The sequence below is a fragment of the Cryptomeria japonica genome, chromosome 1 (genome assembly GCF_030272615.1).
Source record: "Cryptomeria japonica chromosome 1, Sugi_1.0, whole genome shotgun sequence".
Lineage (NCBI taxonomy): Eukaryota > Viridiplantae > Streptophyta > Pinopsida > Cupressales > Cupressaceae > Cryptomeria > Cryptomeria japonica.
Window position 1 is genome coordinate 605991294 of NC_081405.1, and position 18012 is coordinate 606009305.

Genomic DNA, 18012 nt, shown 5'->3' on the forward strand with positions numbered 1-18012 from the left:
CAACCCACTATAATCAAATGTGGAAAGCGATGAAAGTCCTTTTCAACTGTTGCACGCAGCGATTAGCCTTCCCCCAGTATCCTCAAGATACGTAAAGCCTTTGTTCTAAAGGTTGGGAAGCCTCCTAAGGGAGTTTATCAACTGACGACCGAACGAGAAGCCTGATTACGAACTATAGAAATAGAAACTTTGAATTGAGTCAGTAACCAGACATTTATAACATCATAGTGCAAGGGTGGGGAAGAATCCTCCCCCAAGATTATTCACCATATATCTGCCTAGATAACTATTCAACTGTGAAGCAATTCACTTTGAGTTAATTTCTGGCAAAAGGCAAAAAAATGGGCGCTCTCTAGGGGGTGACACGACTGTTTGAGCTGACGGAGTATCGAGACTAGTGAGCTATGATGTTATTTATGACCCTTGACTAAAGAGTCTTTCTGAAGTGTATTATTTGTGTCCAAACCTGTTAAAACATTGAGGATTTGAACACATCCTCGCCGAACATACACTTTTTGTTAGATTAGGCAAAATGGTTGTACTTTTTGTGCTGTGCTTACATTTATTACTTCAGAAAATCATCCATCAAACTTGAAAAATTCACAGCAAAAATTCAAAATTCACAAAAAAAAAAAAAAAACAAACCAAAGAAAAAAATCAAGGCAGTTTAGTGCATAAGAGCAACTTCTTAGCACGTAGAGTACTTTTGTTAGCGCATCCTACCTCAAGTTAGCGCGTCGGTTCCAAACAATAGTGTTTTTATCATAGGTCAAATCAGTGTTGACACATTTAGTGCATCAGAAAAATAGTCTAGCGCATAGAAGCAACAGTTTAGCACGTGAAAGCCAAACATTAGCGCATAAAGACCAACAGTTAGCGCTTCACAGACCCAGGATAGTGCATAGCTTTTTCAACAGCTAGAAAACAATTTCAAACAGTCAAAACTTTAGCGCGTTTCTGGGGGCAACCTAGCGCGTGTGGTTATCATTTTAGCGCATGTAAACTCTGTTCTAGCGCGTGATCCAAAACAGAAAACAGAGAGCAAAACGGGGAAATTTTTTGAAATTTTCAAAAACATTTTTAGAAGCCTTTTTCTATCAACACCATTTTTCATCAAAACAGAGTGACAAACAAACCACTAAAACTATTTCTTGAGCTAAATTTGTGTCAAAACAAACGTTGTCAGAATCCTAAACGAATCGCGCGATAGAGGATGTCTCTCCTATCATAATCCAGAAACTTCATCATCAGTATCAACAGAGTCCTTTACCATCTTACGGATTTTTATCTCAAAACACTTGTTTAAAATTTTCAAATTGTCAAATCAAGTTTCCAGATTGGGAGGCTTCTATCCATATCATTTGACATGCTTTGTCGTGAAGGGGCATCTAAACCTTCACTTTGATAGAGTAAGATTTGAAATTTTCAAAAACAAGAATCAACTGAATCCAAACCAATCAAAGGAAACCATTGATCACTCATGCATGACTAATCCCCTTATTCTAAGAAGAAAGAACCTTTATCGTAACATCACGTTGAAGAAATAACAACCTAGTTTTTTCAAATTCATCAAGAGAAATAAGTTTTTATACATCAATCGTCAACTCTTCAAATCTCATCGGGTATTCCTTCATCACGTCAAACGGTATATCCAAAACAAATCCAGCGAATTTGACAAAGAACCTTTGAAGACAAGAGCATACTGTCAAAAGTCTGCTTTTAATCAAACCATAAACCGCAGCGGAAAAATCAATCCCGCATTCTTGCCCGACGAGTGTATCACTTATAACACATCTGAACCAGAACCACCCACCCTCGAACAACATATCAATGAGGCTTTTGTCCCTTTCATCACTGAGAGTTTCTACTAAAATGCCTGTTACTCGCTCTCAAAGAGACAAACAAAGCGAGGCACACGCTGAGTCTAGTATGAATCGAAGATTGTCAAATCCTTTTGAGGTTCCACCCTTAGAAGAACCTGAAATTACTGAAGAACTTCTTTGGGAATGTCAGGAAAACCCCTCATTCCAAAAGCTTGTAGAAAAGCTCATGGAAAATGACAAAGAAAAATATCTGCTCATGCTTACAAGCAAAGGCGTTAAACTTCCCGAAGATTTAGACCCAAACATCTTTAAAACTGGATCTCAACAATATGTATATCAAGAACAAGAAAGAGAAGAAGACACCCGTAACTTTGAACAACATATACTTGAGCAACACATTCCAGAACAACGCATACCAGAAATGCATATACCTGAGCTAGAAACACCAGAGCAAAATATACCATTTACCACACCTTTTCAGCTAAGAACCAATACAAGGGAAAAACTTTTCCCTCGACAAGACAATATACCTTTGGCAGCCCTTACTCAACAAATGCAAATGTTGCAAAGGCAAAAACAGGATATGCAACAAGGGACAACAGTGCAGTACTCTTTAAACGAAATCTGTCCTTACCCATTTGACAGAAGATTGAACATGGTGCCTTTTCCTCCAAACTCAGACGTTCCCAAATTTGATAAATATGATGGCAAAAGTGATCCCCGAGATCATGTTTGAGAATTTTGCACACTGAGCCTTGAATTTACTCATGATGACACCTATTTGATGAGGTTATTCCCCAGAAGCTTGGGAGGGCAAACCATGGAATGGTTATCCAAAATTTCACCGCCTGTTAGATCATTTGATGAATTGGTTAACAAATTCATAACCCACTATTCCTACAACATCCAACATGCCATAACCATGCTAGATGTTTGCAACACCAAACATAAGAATAATGAAACATTCATGGTATTCCTTCAACGCTGGCGACGTATGGTATCCAGATATCCTCGAGATATTCCCGAGAAGGAGAAAATGGAAATCTTCATCGATAACTTGAATAGTGAAATGAGTAACAGACTAAAACTTCAATGTATACCATCTTTCGCTAAATTAATTGAAAATGGCATTCAAGTAGAAGAAGCATGTGTCAAAAATGAAACACTCAAATTTTACAAAGAGGGAACAAACTCATCAAACTACAATAACCAGAACAACACCAACCTTGACAAATTTTGATTTTGGACTCGAAACAAAAACGAAGGCAACAATGAATCATATGATCCCAAATCTAAGCAACCAGTGCTTGCATTATCCGGAAATCCTCAAAATATGAAAAATCCTAAAAATGCTACTCCCAGTGCTAACACATATACACCAAACACTGATCAAGGACAACTCAACACAAACAACACCGACGATACTCAAAGCAAAAACATGAATCCAGGACCTAACAACAATTCACGCAACAACACGAACAATTCCCAAAAGCGTATCTTCACACCACTGGGACAATCATTAGAATCCGCATTCAGAGAACTTTTGGCAAACAAGATTCTTTCTTTGCCTCCAATCAGCAACTATGAACTCCCTATCAAACCACCTTGGTGGAATGATTCACACTATTGTGATTTCCATCGCAACAAGGGTCATAGAACAAACGAGTGCATGAGATTGAAACACATAGTATAGGACATGATTGATCGAGGTGACTTGACGGTGGATGGTCTCAAAACAAATGGTGATCACGGAGCCTTCAAAAATCCTCTTCCAAATTACAACAAAGATGGAGCATCAACTTCGGATGATACACGCGGAGCTTGTATCAACCACATCTACAACAACACCATCAACCACATATCAGCTGAAGATCATCAAGTCAATGTCATCACCATTCGAGATCGGCATGATCATGAATCTGTCAATGTAACAACCCGAACTCAGAAATATGTCTTGAAGGGACATACTGCACCTACAACTACCACACCAAAAATCCAATATGACTTGGTGAGCCAACTACGCAAGACTCCAGCTCAGATATCTATCCTAGAATTATTGAAACTATCACCAAAGCACAAAGACATATTGGAGCAAGCGCTATTGGAAACAAATGTACCTCAAAATATGGATACAGATAGATTTCAAGCCATGGTCGCCCATATGACAGGACCTCATAACCTCACCTTCTCAGAGCATGACAATACTTCCTTGAGTCATCCGCATAATACTCCTCTCGATATTGAAGTCATTTTTTGCGAACATTGAGTAAAAAGAGTCTTAATAGATGGAGGAGCCGGACTTAATATATGTACTTTAAAGCTTATCCGTGCATTAGGCTTCTCAGAAGAATCTATTGATCCTTGCAAGAAGATTACCATAAAAGCATATGATGATGAGGAAAGGTCCTCTAAAGGAACAGTGATATTACCTATTCAAGTAGGACTAGTACAAAAGGATACTATATGTCAAGTCTTAGACATAGATCTAACCTACAATATCTTGTTAGGACAACCCTGGATACATGAAATGCAAGCAGTACCTTCTACGTATCACCAGTGTGTCAAGTTTCCTTATAATGGACAAGAAATCTCCATATTAGCTGATCATAATCCATTTCAACATTGCAACACAATGGGGGCAGCTCAAGACAGTTTGGTTCCTCACAATAGAGAAAATCTTCAACATCAGATCCATAGACAGCAAAATCCAACTCCTTATGGGGAGACTTCAAACAGAAAATGCAAATCAAAGACCAAGGTATGGGAGAATACTCTTTGGAGCTTTTATGTTTGGCCAAATTGCCAACATCACCTAGATCGCATGGTTTGCCTACTACATCAACACAATTGGCCACTCAGCCCATCACTAAATTTGATGGTACCTTCATCCAATTGGGTACTCTAGTACGTGAATCAGAAGACAAGGACATTCTTAGCTGGTTATACAAAGATGAGGAAGAAGATCATAGAGTAGCCGCTTTGGACATTATTCTACCAACAGACCTGTATGGAAAAGGCTACTTAATCATGAAGCAAATGGGATATGGCGGTAAAGGACCTATTGGGAAACACAAAGAAGGAGTCACTGAACCTATAGATCTTCCTTCACAACCTAGTAGAAACAAAGAAGGATTGGGTTCTAGACTCACGTTCCTATTAAAAAGGCCACCACACCTAACTACAAAACCTCAATGGAAAGTAAAGACAAAGTACAAAGAAGAATCCTGTCAGGAAGCACTCTTTGAATCAGCAGAAACAATCCACAAGGCACGGGAACGTCAAGATCAGAAGTTGCATCAGGGAAAGCTTCTAAGTCATAAGAAGGCCCTATCTGCAGCAGTAGCTCATATTCAAACACCAATGTCTCAAAAACAAATCATGTCATCTCTAGATACCATTATTCCTCCACGAGGAAGCACAGTCTATGAACAAATTAAGAAAGTAGAAGATAGATCTGATACAGAATCAACAAAAACCATCAAAATGGTATCCATCATCAAAGATTTGTTTTCACCATACAACGTACCTATTTGTAGCACAGATAGAATCTAGGATGATGCGTATGAGACAGATTCCAATGAATATGAATGGGGTACTTGCTCCAATGCTACTACAAATATCCTGGATGATACTGATTCTATATCCCTTTCTCAAAAAGAACATAACGCAGAAGATAGACCTCTTGAATTTGGACCACAAAATATCTATGATGCCAAGGAAAGCGAATAGGAACATTATGAACAAGTCTCTATGGAAGATAATACCATCGAAGACCTCGATGAAATCCTGGACTTCTTTAAAACCAAGACCCATTACGATGAAAACTCTGTCCTAACACTTACAGTAGCAAAGCTTGATCCACCCAACGATTCCTTACCGCTTGTCTTTCCTGACCTCATCGACTGGGATGAACTGGAAATCCATGATCTACCAATTTTCCCAGATGATGAATCTATTATCCATTACCTATGTAGCATAAATCCAGAAACAGGCTCTACCAGTGAACAAAATAATGATGTCTGTCAATCAGGAAGTGCCAAGTCTCTCAGTCGCAAAAATGAACTAAATAAAGGATTTGATGCTGAAAACCAGTCAATGGTAGCTCTAGATCACAAAAAAGTAAAAATAAAGGATGCATCTGAAGGTGAAAACCTTTTTAAGGCACCTAACGATGGGAGACTTGACACTCTTCTTGAACACTTTCATGAGCGATCACCCATATTGATTGAACCCACTCAATTAATCAACATTGGTACCACAGAAGCAGCCAGAAACATACACCTTGTAGAATCCCTGACAGAGGAAGAAAGATCGACATTCATCATCTTCTTTAAAGGATAGCAAATTAACTTTGCTTGGTCATTTACTGATATGCCCGACGTAGATCCACACTTAATCATGCATCACTTGTCCATTTCTACAGGAGTTAAGCCAGTCAAGCAAAAGCTATGAAAGATGAATCCACAGGTGGCACTCATGGTCAAAACTGAACTGAAGAAACTATTAGATGTCAGATTCATCTGACCCATTGACTATGCAGAATGGATTTCCAACATCATTCCAGTATCAAAACTAGATGGTAGTATCAGAATTTGCACTGACTTCAGGGACGTCAACAAAGCTTGTCCAAAAGATGACTTTCCTCTGCCCAGTATCGACATAATTGTCGATCTCACAACAGGTCATGCAATGCTCTCACTAATGGACAGTTTCTTAGGCTATAATCAAATCAAAATAGCTCCTGAAGATCAAGATAAAACAACGTTCACCTATCCTTGGGGAACATACTATTGGAATGTTATGCCTTTTGGCTTAAAGAATGCAGGGGCCACTTATCAAAGAGCAATGACAACAATCTTCCATGACATGATGCACACATTTATGGAAGACTACGTGGATGATTTACTAGCTAAATCCTTCACTAGAGCTGGACATCTTGGCATCCTAACAAAGATTTTTGATCGATTGGAGAAATTCCAGGTCAGACTCAACCCTAAGAAGTGTGTCTTCGGGGTTACATCAGGCAAGTTACTAGGCTACATTGTCTCAGCTAAAGGTATTGAAGTAGATCCAGCAAAGGTACAAGCCATTATGGACATGCCACCACCAAAGAATATCAGTCAACTCAGATCTCTACAAGGACGACTTCAATCAATCAGGCGATTCATCGCTCAGCTAGCAGATAAAAGTCTACCATTTAACCATTTACTACACAAAAATGCACCCTTCAAATGGGAGGCCAAGTGTGCAGAATCTTTTTACCAAATCAAACAGTACGTGATGAATCCACCAGTTCTGGTCCCACCAGTCGTAGGAAAGCCTCTTATCTTATATATCTCAACAATAGATATATCACTGGGGGCACTATTGGCACAAGAAGATCAACAAGGGAAGGAACGTGCCATATATTACATCAGTAGGAAATTGAATGGCTATGAACTCAACTATACATTCATTGAAAAGGCTTGCCTAACAGTGGTCTTTGCATCTCAGAAGTTTCAACATTATATGCTAGCACACACCATCAAGCTAGTCGCAAAAATTGATCCTCTCAAATATCTACTCAGTAAGGTAGCTCTTACAGGCCAATTGGCTAAATGGGTCATGATTCTCAGTGAATTTGACATCCAATACACAGAAAGATGAGCCATCAAGGGACAAGCAATTGCAGATCAGTTGGCTGAAGCACCACTACCAGGCAAACACACCATGGAGATCGAATTTTCGGACAGGGACGTTCTTGCTCTTTCTACTAAATAATGGACCCTATACTTTGACGGATCCTATACACAACATGGTTCCGGTGCTGACATTCTGTTCATCACTCTTGAAGGACACACTATACCAAGATCATATAGGCTTATGTTTCCATGCACAAATAATGTGGCTGAATATGAGGCATTGGTTATAGGTATCAAAATGGCCGTAGAATGGAAAATCACAGAGTTAAAAGTCTATGGAGGCTCACAACTAGTCGTCTATCAAATCAATGACGACTATCAGACAAAGGATGACAAGTTACTACCCTACAAGCGAATGGTGGATGACTTCAAACAATATTTGTGCACATCACCTTCGAACAAATACCAAGATTAAACAACAAAGCAGCCGATGCAATGGCTACTATCGCTTCACTACTACAAATTCCAGAGCAATAGAGTCGTTACGAGTTCTTGGTAGAGCAACTGTTCTCCCCCGCCTATGACCACTCTGAATCCCAGGTTATCTATGCCTTGACTAGTTCAGATTCTCCGTTATATGGACCGATATACGACTACCTCAAGCACAATATCTTACCAATTGACCAATCCCGTAACCAAAAATGTAACTTTATCCGACAAGCTACCCGTTATACCCTTACCGCTGATACTTTGTATCATCAAGGTCTAGATGGTACTCTTCTTCGTTGCCTTGATCGTAATGATTCCGATTTTGCTTTACACGAGCTTCACGAAGGTATTTGTGGCACACATTCAAGTGGTACTACTCTTGCTAAAAAGCTTCTAAGGATGGGATACTATTGGCCTACAATGGAGAAAGACTCCTATCACTTTGCTAAGAAATGTCCTAAATGCTAGATCCATGGTAATCTGATACATGCACCAACATAGGAACTGCAGCCATTTACAACATCCTGGCCCTTTTGTCAGTGGGGACTGGACTTAGTTGACAAAATTCATCCTTCATCTTCAAATGGACACAAGTTCATTATAACAACAACAGAATACTTTACCAAATGGATAGAAGCAGTTACCATGACCACAGTGACCGGGAAACAAATTGCCTCTTTTATCCTCAATTATCTGATCTGCAGATATTGTATTCCAAGTTCAATCATCACAGATAATGGACGACCTTTCAAGAATCAAGATGTCCAAGAACTATGTGAAAAATTCAAAATCCAACATAGGTTTTCTACACCATACTACCCACAGGGAAATGGTCAAGCGGAAGCATCTAACAAGACAATATTGAAAATTCTCAAGAAAACAGTGAATAATGCAGGTAAAGATTGGCACGTACAACTCAATCTAGCACTTTGGGCATATAGAACCAGCATCCGCACACCTACAGGAGCAACACCATACTCATTGGTATATGGATCGAAAGCCATTTTGCCCCTGGAGGTAGAAATCCCATCTCTCAGAGTCTCTTTGAAAGGATTAATCCTAGATGAAGAGTATCGAGTTAACCGACTGCAAGAGCTTGAACTATTAGATGAAAGACATCAGCATGCTTATACTCATCTCAAAGCATATCAACAATGCATGTGCAGGAGCTACAATCACAAGGTCATTCCCCACAACTTCAAGGTTGGTGACCTAGTCCTCAAAGAAAATCCAAGAAATCAGCAAGATCGAGAAAAGAAAGGGAAATTTGAACCTAACTGGTTGGGTCCCTATGTTATCATATCAGTCTATGGATCAGGTGCCTATCAGCTAACAAATTCTGAAGGAGATGTGTTCGACGAACCAACTAATAGCATCCATCTAAAGAGGTACTACACTTAAGTGGCCTAGTGCACGGAAAAAGCCAAAATAAGCAAAAAAAAAAAAAAAATCCAGAAAAAGAAAAAACATAAAGTACAAATAAAAACAAATTGTGAAAACCTGGTAAACAGGTGCTCTTGTGAAAGAATGGCTCCTCCATCTATATCAATACCATTTTATCCATACAAACACTATTGGCCATCGCCCAACACTTAGCAAATATCCATTAAGGACATACTTAGCATAGTCACTATCCTGATTTGTCTATATATATCCTCTTACCACTAATCCACCATGGCTTGGAAATCACTGTACATATTCACATCAAGAGGCACACTCAGCTAGGGGCATTCCAATCATCTAAAATTGGTAAACATTCAAGACATCAAGGCTATTTGCAAAACTCAACAGCTTGACATCCAGCAACCAAAACTACACTTCATCGCAAAAACAAAACAAAATATTTCACAGAAATACCAAGAATGGATGATTTTCTGAAGTATTAAATGTTGCATTACTGCATAAATTTTTTTTTGACTATTTTGCATTTTGAACTTTTTAAATTATTGGAATCTTTTCCTTTTTCTCACTAAAATGCTTCAAAGCTAGAGATCAAGGGGAACTTCCAATATTTTCTCAGTCTTCTGTCTGGGAGGCAATCACTTGTACTATGTGAATACATGCCTCGAGACGTGATATGTCGAATATCACTAAAGGCCTGATTCCACTTCACGCATACAAATGATCTAATCTTGTCTGTTTACGCAATGCGCACTCAGGCCGTCCTAGTTCAATTATACCTTGACACTTGTGCTATCTTGCAAAATCAAAAATCATGTAAATTTTTCTCAAGTCATTATGGTTCAATTATACCATTATGCTTGTATAAATTTTCAACATATCCTAAACAAATCAATGCTCAGTGATGATATCTACAAAGAAAGCAAACAAATGGCTATATCGGATGGCAAATGCAAAATCAGGATGCTCCAAAAACATTAGTTGCATATAATTTTACAATTAGTTGCATATCATTTTAATTTAATTGCATATCATTTAACCATAGTTGCGTATCAAATCATACATCTCATTTTCAAGATACATCTCATAGCATATATAAACATACATCCTGCATCATACATTATATCATAAATTTAAGCATTGCATCATCATAAAGAAATAACCCACATAACATGCATCCATATAAACACACCACATGATCAAAGAAAATGGGGCCATATATATATATTTCAAAAATGATCCAAATGTACAAAATGTGTCAAAAACTGTGTCCAGTACAAAGAATAACAATGATAAAAAATACAACAGAGACCACGTCTCTCAAGTATGACTATCCCCTGACGGAGATGGTCTCACTCCAGATGCACCCGCCCCTAGATCCCCAAGAGGGTCTTGTCTCGGTAGCCTCGTGACACCTCGGCTCTCTGACCGCGACCCAGTATCTCGAGATCGACTAGATCTCGACTGTGTAAAGCTCTGTACTCGTCGGTCTCTAGGTACCACAGCCTCATAGTGCCGCCTATAATACTCTGCCTCCTCAGCTCTCAACACCAGCTCTCTCAGGGTGTCTCTCATCAGACCACCCGCCGCTACTCTTTGCATACTCGACACCACCTCCTCCGCTCGCCCCCTCCGCTCTATCTCCGTATCCCGCTCAGTGGTCAACTAAGAAATCTGTCGCTAATAGGTCACAATCTGTGCCTGCAGCTGCTGAACAATCACTTGTAGGGTCCGGATCTGGGCATCCTCAACATGTGTAGGGATCTGAACCCGTAGTGGTACCTATGCCGGGGCAACTCCTCCAACCCTGCCTATCCTCAGTACGGGAGGTGGGAGCACATCTGTCCTCCTCCTCTGAGCTGGTCGCCTCACCTCATCATCACCCCCCACTGCAGCTAGCACCTCCCCCACTCTCCCCTCTCCACTGGCTCCGATAGCCAATCCACCTCTCCCCCTATCTATCCTCCCCTGTCTCACCGCTCTCTCCACACCCCTATCTCCTCTCCTCACTCTACCTCCCCGCCTCCCTCTAGCTCCTCTCCCTTGTCCATCTCCTCCATCCTCTCCATCATCATCATCACCATCTCCCTCTCCCTCCTCCTCATCCGAATCAAAAGCTGGCCTCATCTCATCAGGATCAGATATCCCGGCCACCGCTCGCGCAACAAACAATTGGGAAAACTCATCCGTCATGCCCACATCCTGAATCTCAGGGGCATAATCCCATATCTGCCCGGCCAACCCAACAAACTCCTCCACCGCCACTGCACTATCAATGGTCGGCCCCCAATCCGCTACATCCTGCTGCCGCCGTGCATATAGGCATGCTCCTTGTGGAATACCTTGCTGGCGCCCAAACTGTCTCAAAACTTGGGTCACCACAAATCTCTCTATCATGAACGGGGTCCTCCCGATCAGGTATCTGGTCATAAATACAAAGGGCATCTCCAGCCCACCCTCAGCCCACACCTCACATCCTGTGTACGGTTGCTAGGTGACCGTATCTATATCATCCAACACTCTCCTCCAGTGCTCTAGTTTTCCCAACTTACGCTGGACAACTAGACCCCTGTATCCGTACACATATGCGCATCCCATGGGCCTGTCCCTGTCTGCTAGTGGCCTCGCCGCTGGAATATGCTCCCAACACCATACCTGTAATAAAGTCATGCCAGCTGACAAACTGCCGTAACTGAGATATACTACCTCATGCAGGCCCCTGTATAGATGGGCCAGCATAGCTGACCCCCATGAAAACCTCCGGCCCTGTGTAACCATCTCCTCCAACACCAGCCCCATCCCACAGAAAATCCCTTTGACCTGCGATCAGGACAAAGGAATCCACCAATGAACCCTGCTAGTATAGATGGTAGTGGTGCGTAATCTAGGTCTAGAAACTCCTGCCATGGGATCTCATAGCCACAGACTGTGTCATCATAGAAAATGCAGCGCAGTGCCTCTATACCACCCTCCTCTGACTGCTCGTAGGGTTGTAGTGCACCTACTACAGGAATGCGCAAGATCCTATAATAGTCCTCTGGTGTGACTGTCATCTCTCCAGTGGCAAAATGGAAGGTGTTGGTGTCACTATGCCACCTCTCTGCCAAAGTTGTCAGTAGCCCTCGGTTCTAAGAGAGAGGTCAACCCACATCTCTCAATAATGTCAAGATCGGCCTGCGACAATCGCGGTATCAATGTCCACGGTCTCGGAAATCTCTCCCGCAACTGAACCACACCTAATCGCTCTTGTCAAACAAGCAAAACAAATCCAATATAAGTTTCCACATCAAAACAACGATATCAAAATCAAATTTACTTACTGGTGGTCCATATGTGGCAGGTCTCCGGTACCTCTGAACGCGCTCGAAACGGTGTCTAGAATACGAAATAGGCATTTTTTTCTGCAGACCAAATTCTCTTTCTCCAAAGTCAACAAAGCACAAATGAATCAAATCAAATCTCTTTTCCCCTTTTATAGGAGGAAAATGAAATTAGGGTTAGCCAAACGGACCTGTAATATGGTCGCGGTCTACCCTATACCATAACATTTGTAAATTATCGGGAGATGAATCAATTTCCACACATTTTACATTAACGAAATCCTACACACAACATGCAACTCATCAAATCAAATCAAAAATTTTCAAAAAAATTGATTCATCTCCCGAGGGGGCATCACCATCAAATATCAAATCTGGGGCATCACGCATCAAATCAAATCTGGGGCACAACTTGCAAATCAAAAGAGCGAAACAAAAATTGCATTTGATCATAAATCACAAAAACACATCATTTTCTTTGAAATAACACGTGCACACACGTCACTTCAAAGAGGGGCAAAATGTAGACGTATAAAAATGACCATATTCTTAAATGAATATTTTATGTTCATTTCTCTATTTGATTAAATCTAATTTAATTAAATTATCCACATTCTTCTATTTTAAATTACTCGATTTATTTAAATAAAATTCACTATACCCATTTAATGAATAAATCATTTTATTCAATTCAATCCCCCCTATCCACTTTTAATTAAATTCAAATTTAATTAAATAGTTATCCTAAAATTGAATAAATCTAATTTATTTAATTTCTCCAAATTGAAACCAAATTGAATTAAATTAACTTTATTTCAATTAAATCCTATTATCCCTCCATCCACTTGCATTCTCCTACATTTCCCACTTGCTTCCTAAACCTATTTCTAATCCCTTCTAGACTCTTCTAATCGCTTCTAATTAGCCTAACCCATCATTCTAAACTTTGTCACATCCCTAAGCAAAGGGAAGTCACTTCTCAAACCTCAAAGTCTTTGATAACCATTAAAGGCTTCAAGTCTTCAACCACTTAATTCCTCAAAGTCTTTGATAACCATTAAAAGCTTCCAAACTTCAACCACTTAATCCCCCAAAGCCTTCAATAACCATTAATGGTTAACTCAAACCCTCTTACATGGTTAAAGAATTGGTTTTAACTCAAACTTAACTCAACCCAAGGGTCTCATCAGGCCTTTAATGCTTTGACCATGATTATCTCTTAATCATTTGCACAAAGGTTTATCCTTGGATTAACTCTTAATCCAGTGGGTAATCCTAACTTAAGCTTGACCCTTACCCTCTAGATAACCATGAGGTCTCCTCAGGCATTTAATTCCTCCAATCCCTTCTCTCAACCCAACCCTATGTTGACACTTGTCACCATTTCATTGGTGCCAATTACAAACATGGATCCCCAACTTTCAAACTCAACCCTTGATTAAACCATTCAATCTTGACCATCCATTGCCCTATTCTTGCTATAAATAGAGCTCTCATTCCTCCATTTTAGATCATCCTTCAAATTTGTAGCATCACACTTATGCTCAAATACATTCAAGCTTTCATATATCATTTTTATGCTCATCATTTTAGCCTCTTTTAAATCAGGAATTAGTCTAAATATGCCTGTTTAGAATAATTTCTTTATCATATAGCTTAAATCATTGAACTAATATAGTATGTTAGGATAGTATTTATACTAATCTTGTCATCTTATAGTTAGTTTATTGCATTTCTAGCATCATGCATAGCTTAGGATGCATTTCATTCTAAAAATCTATCAAAGCATCCCTCATTCTTGCATTTGCCATCCCTAAACCATTTTGCTCAGTGATCTGAGAGCAAAAACATTGGTTTGAGGGACATTGTAAGATAGAGAACCATGGGACCCACCTTGGGAAGCTGAGTAATACTTTGTTACTCCATAGCTTGCACCAAGAAGTCCTGTGTGTGTGTGTGTGGACTAGTATTTAACAATATTTTCACATATTGAGTTTTATCAGCCCACTTTTCCCGCATACAATATCAATAATATTTATAAATATTCTTATATGGTAAACTTTTAGATTACAATCTCTATAGCACATAGTGTGTAGGATGATTGATTGATATACCATAATCCTTGAGACTAAATGTAATATCAACTAAAATCTTAAATCACCCTCTCTCTTTACATTGTTACTTAGCTAATTCAAATAAATTGGTATGTCCCTAATACTAAATGGGATGGTAGCTAAAATATTAAAGTAACCTATCTTTACATGCAACTATTTGACCAATTTAGATGAATCAAAATATGACCCCAAAATTAAAGATGATTATAGTTAAAATTTTAAATCATCACATCTCAACATGCAATTATTTGATTTGGATGACATAGTAGAGGCCCACAAATCCAACTTATATTTATTAATTTCCCAAATGACTAACTTTAATAATGATAACAAAAAATTTGATAACAAAAAATGCATTTAAAAACTTGGTACTCTTGTGTCTAGTGTGTCTTGCCACTTTTTCTCCATTGACTCCCATTGAAGAATCCCAACAACCTTCTATTTCGATCAAATACCCTACTTTTCCTTCACCTATAGATAGGGAATCCCGATGCTTCTCTTTGTTATAAGGCTTCAATGATAATATTTCATGGATATTGTTAGAAGGAAAAAAAAAGTTCTACCTATATCCATCTCTCAATCTCATATTAGAGTAAAGGGTATGAAGTTGAATAGAGTTGGGTTTAGCATAATTCAAGTGAGGTCCTTGCAATTCATGCTATTTCTTTTTTGGTAATATTATATATGAGAGTCTAGTTGCAGTTGTATCTCATATTATTTTGCCTTGTTAGATTCTTTGATCTATCCTATAACTCATGGTACTTGTTCTATCTATCATTTAATTGTTCTTTATACAAGAATTCAAAACCTTTCAATCCTACATCTAGTAATATAAATAAACAAATACATTTAAAACATTATTTCAATCATTTAATTTAACATGCTACAACAAATACAAACTCTCAAAAATTACAAAAAAAAATTCCTTATAAATAAAACACATTTGAAAAATCAAATGATTCGTCGGTAGTGGGTGTACTATCGTTCATATAACAAATACAAACTCTCAAAAATTACAAAACAATTCCTTATAAATAAAACACATTTATTTGAAAAATCAAATGATTCGTCGGTAGTGGGTGCACTATCGTTCCAAAAATATGTTCCCCGACAGTTAAATAATTTTATGACAATAGCCACCCACAAAAACTATCCATTGTCCCCTTATTTTCAAAAGCAAATCATTTATGTTTTCATCATGCATGCAACAATGCAAAAATATATTAAAAAGGTATGAATAATCAACATAATCAATCTGTCCTGGATTGAAACTTTCACGTTTTCAAATGCATAATGTCTCGGTTCATCACCTCTTCCATTACTGAATTATATACTAACACGCAACTCCAAACTTCTAGACTTGTACATGGAATGTATAGAATAACATTTGCCAATATGGCATGAATCTTAACAGGATTCCAAACTGTTACTCAATGTGAATGATCTCATCCCAATTTATAAGAATATTCAAGTATACCCATTGAGCTTTCTAACACACTCTACAAGTTTACTCATTATTTATGTCAGTTACAACATCTTTATAGGTGTTAAACAGATCAGAAGCTGGGAGAGATCTGCCTAGGTATGGTTCAGTCTTTAACCATCTATCAACACAAGATCAAGATGGAATTAGATTTAAAACTAATATGTAAATGAAGAACATACTTAAGTCACCAAATTTCAGGTGAAAATGGTCAAGAAAAGGATTCTTTCCTCTAAGAAAGGTTCGAAGGTTCGAAAGTAAACAACCCATATACACAGTGACCAAACCATGCAGATACATTTTATTAGAAATTTAGTGGGCAACCAAATATAGATCAGTCCTCTTTTCTGAAATAGAGAAGTAAAATGGGTTTGATAATGTCAAACGATCTTTTGATCAAAGTATCATTGCTAGTTTAGGTATATTTCTCACCTTTCTTAACTACCCAGTGTCATATGAGCAGCGTTCCAACTAAATTAGCAAGAAAACTGTTGTGTATACACTCACTCCCACAAACGACTACCGTGTGGATGATAATTTAGTCCAACACTAATTATCACACATTTCAACAGTTTGTTTCAACATGTGAGATAATTCTAAAGTTAATCGTCTTTTATCTTTAATATGCCATCCATCCCTTCAATCAAAAATCCATTTGGTTAGGTAGTCTATGACTCCATTCCACTCTTGAGGAATATGAGTAAATGTAACAGATTCCAAAGAACGAGACAACCATAAAATCTGTCTAACAACCTAGACTAAGTGCTAATTAACATCATCAAATTGCTGCTCATTCGGTAGAGTCACCACTACTAATGAATCAGATTCACAAATAATCCTGTTCCAGCCAAGAACACAACCTCTCTCAATAGCATACTAAATGACTCTACTGAACAAGACCAGAGCTATCACGCCCTACACTACCAATATTATCATGACCGAGGTTCCCCCAAGAAGAGATCAGTATTTATCTTCAAAACTCCATGAAGAGGAGGGTGCCATCGACCCAACGGATTAATCTTCTGCCTGCCCCTATTCCTCTGAGCCTGCCTGAGCCCATTCCAAGAGAAGGGTCAACTTGCTGAACCAGAAAATTGAGTCGATTGTAAATATCAACATCGCCAAGATCCACATTTCCAGCAAGATCACAGTTTGCCAAGACAGTCACATATGAAGAGTGTGAACAATTATCCCTTACAAATAGTGAACAACCATCCTAACATCTTGAAAGATGCTGATTTCTTTCCAATCAAATATGCAAAATAATGAACGTGGGTTCAAGGACCGAAGCAACCTAAAGAAAAGAAGTTTATACTGGAAGCTTACCCCAATGATTCCAAAAAGAAGTCTTAACTGAAGGCTTACCCAATGATCCCGAAACTCAGCTAAAAACTCGCCACCAAAGATGCCAAATTGTCCTAGAAAAAAATTCAGTAATATGTACAGATTTTAATGTAATGACAAATGCATACATGTAAAACAAACATTTCTTAGACTATGTGTAGCATTTCCTTTCAATAACACTATCTGTTGGATTGTTATGGACAGTGCCTATATTCCATAATAGCTAGGAATGGTTCTGCAATATACTGAAGTTTCCCCATTTCGATTCATAACAATCTGTATTCACAATCAGGATAAAAGGAAACAAAGATCCCACGTCCGAATTTATACGAAGACATAGGAATAAGATTTGGGTAGGTGCCCCTATCTCCAGGTTGTGACCTCTGCCTCTGTTTTAATGCTTCCCAAAAATCTTAT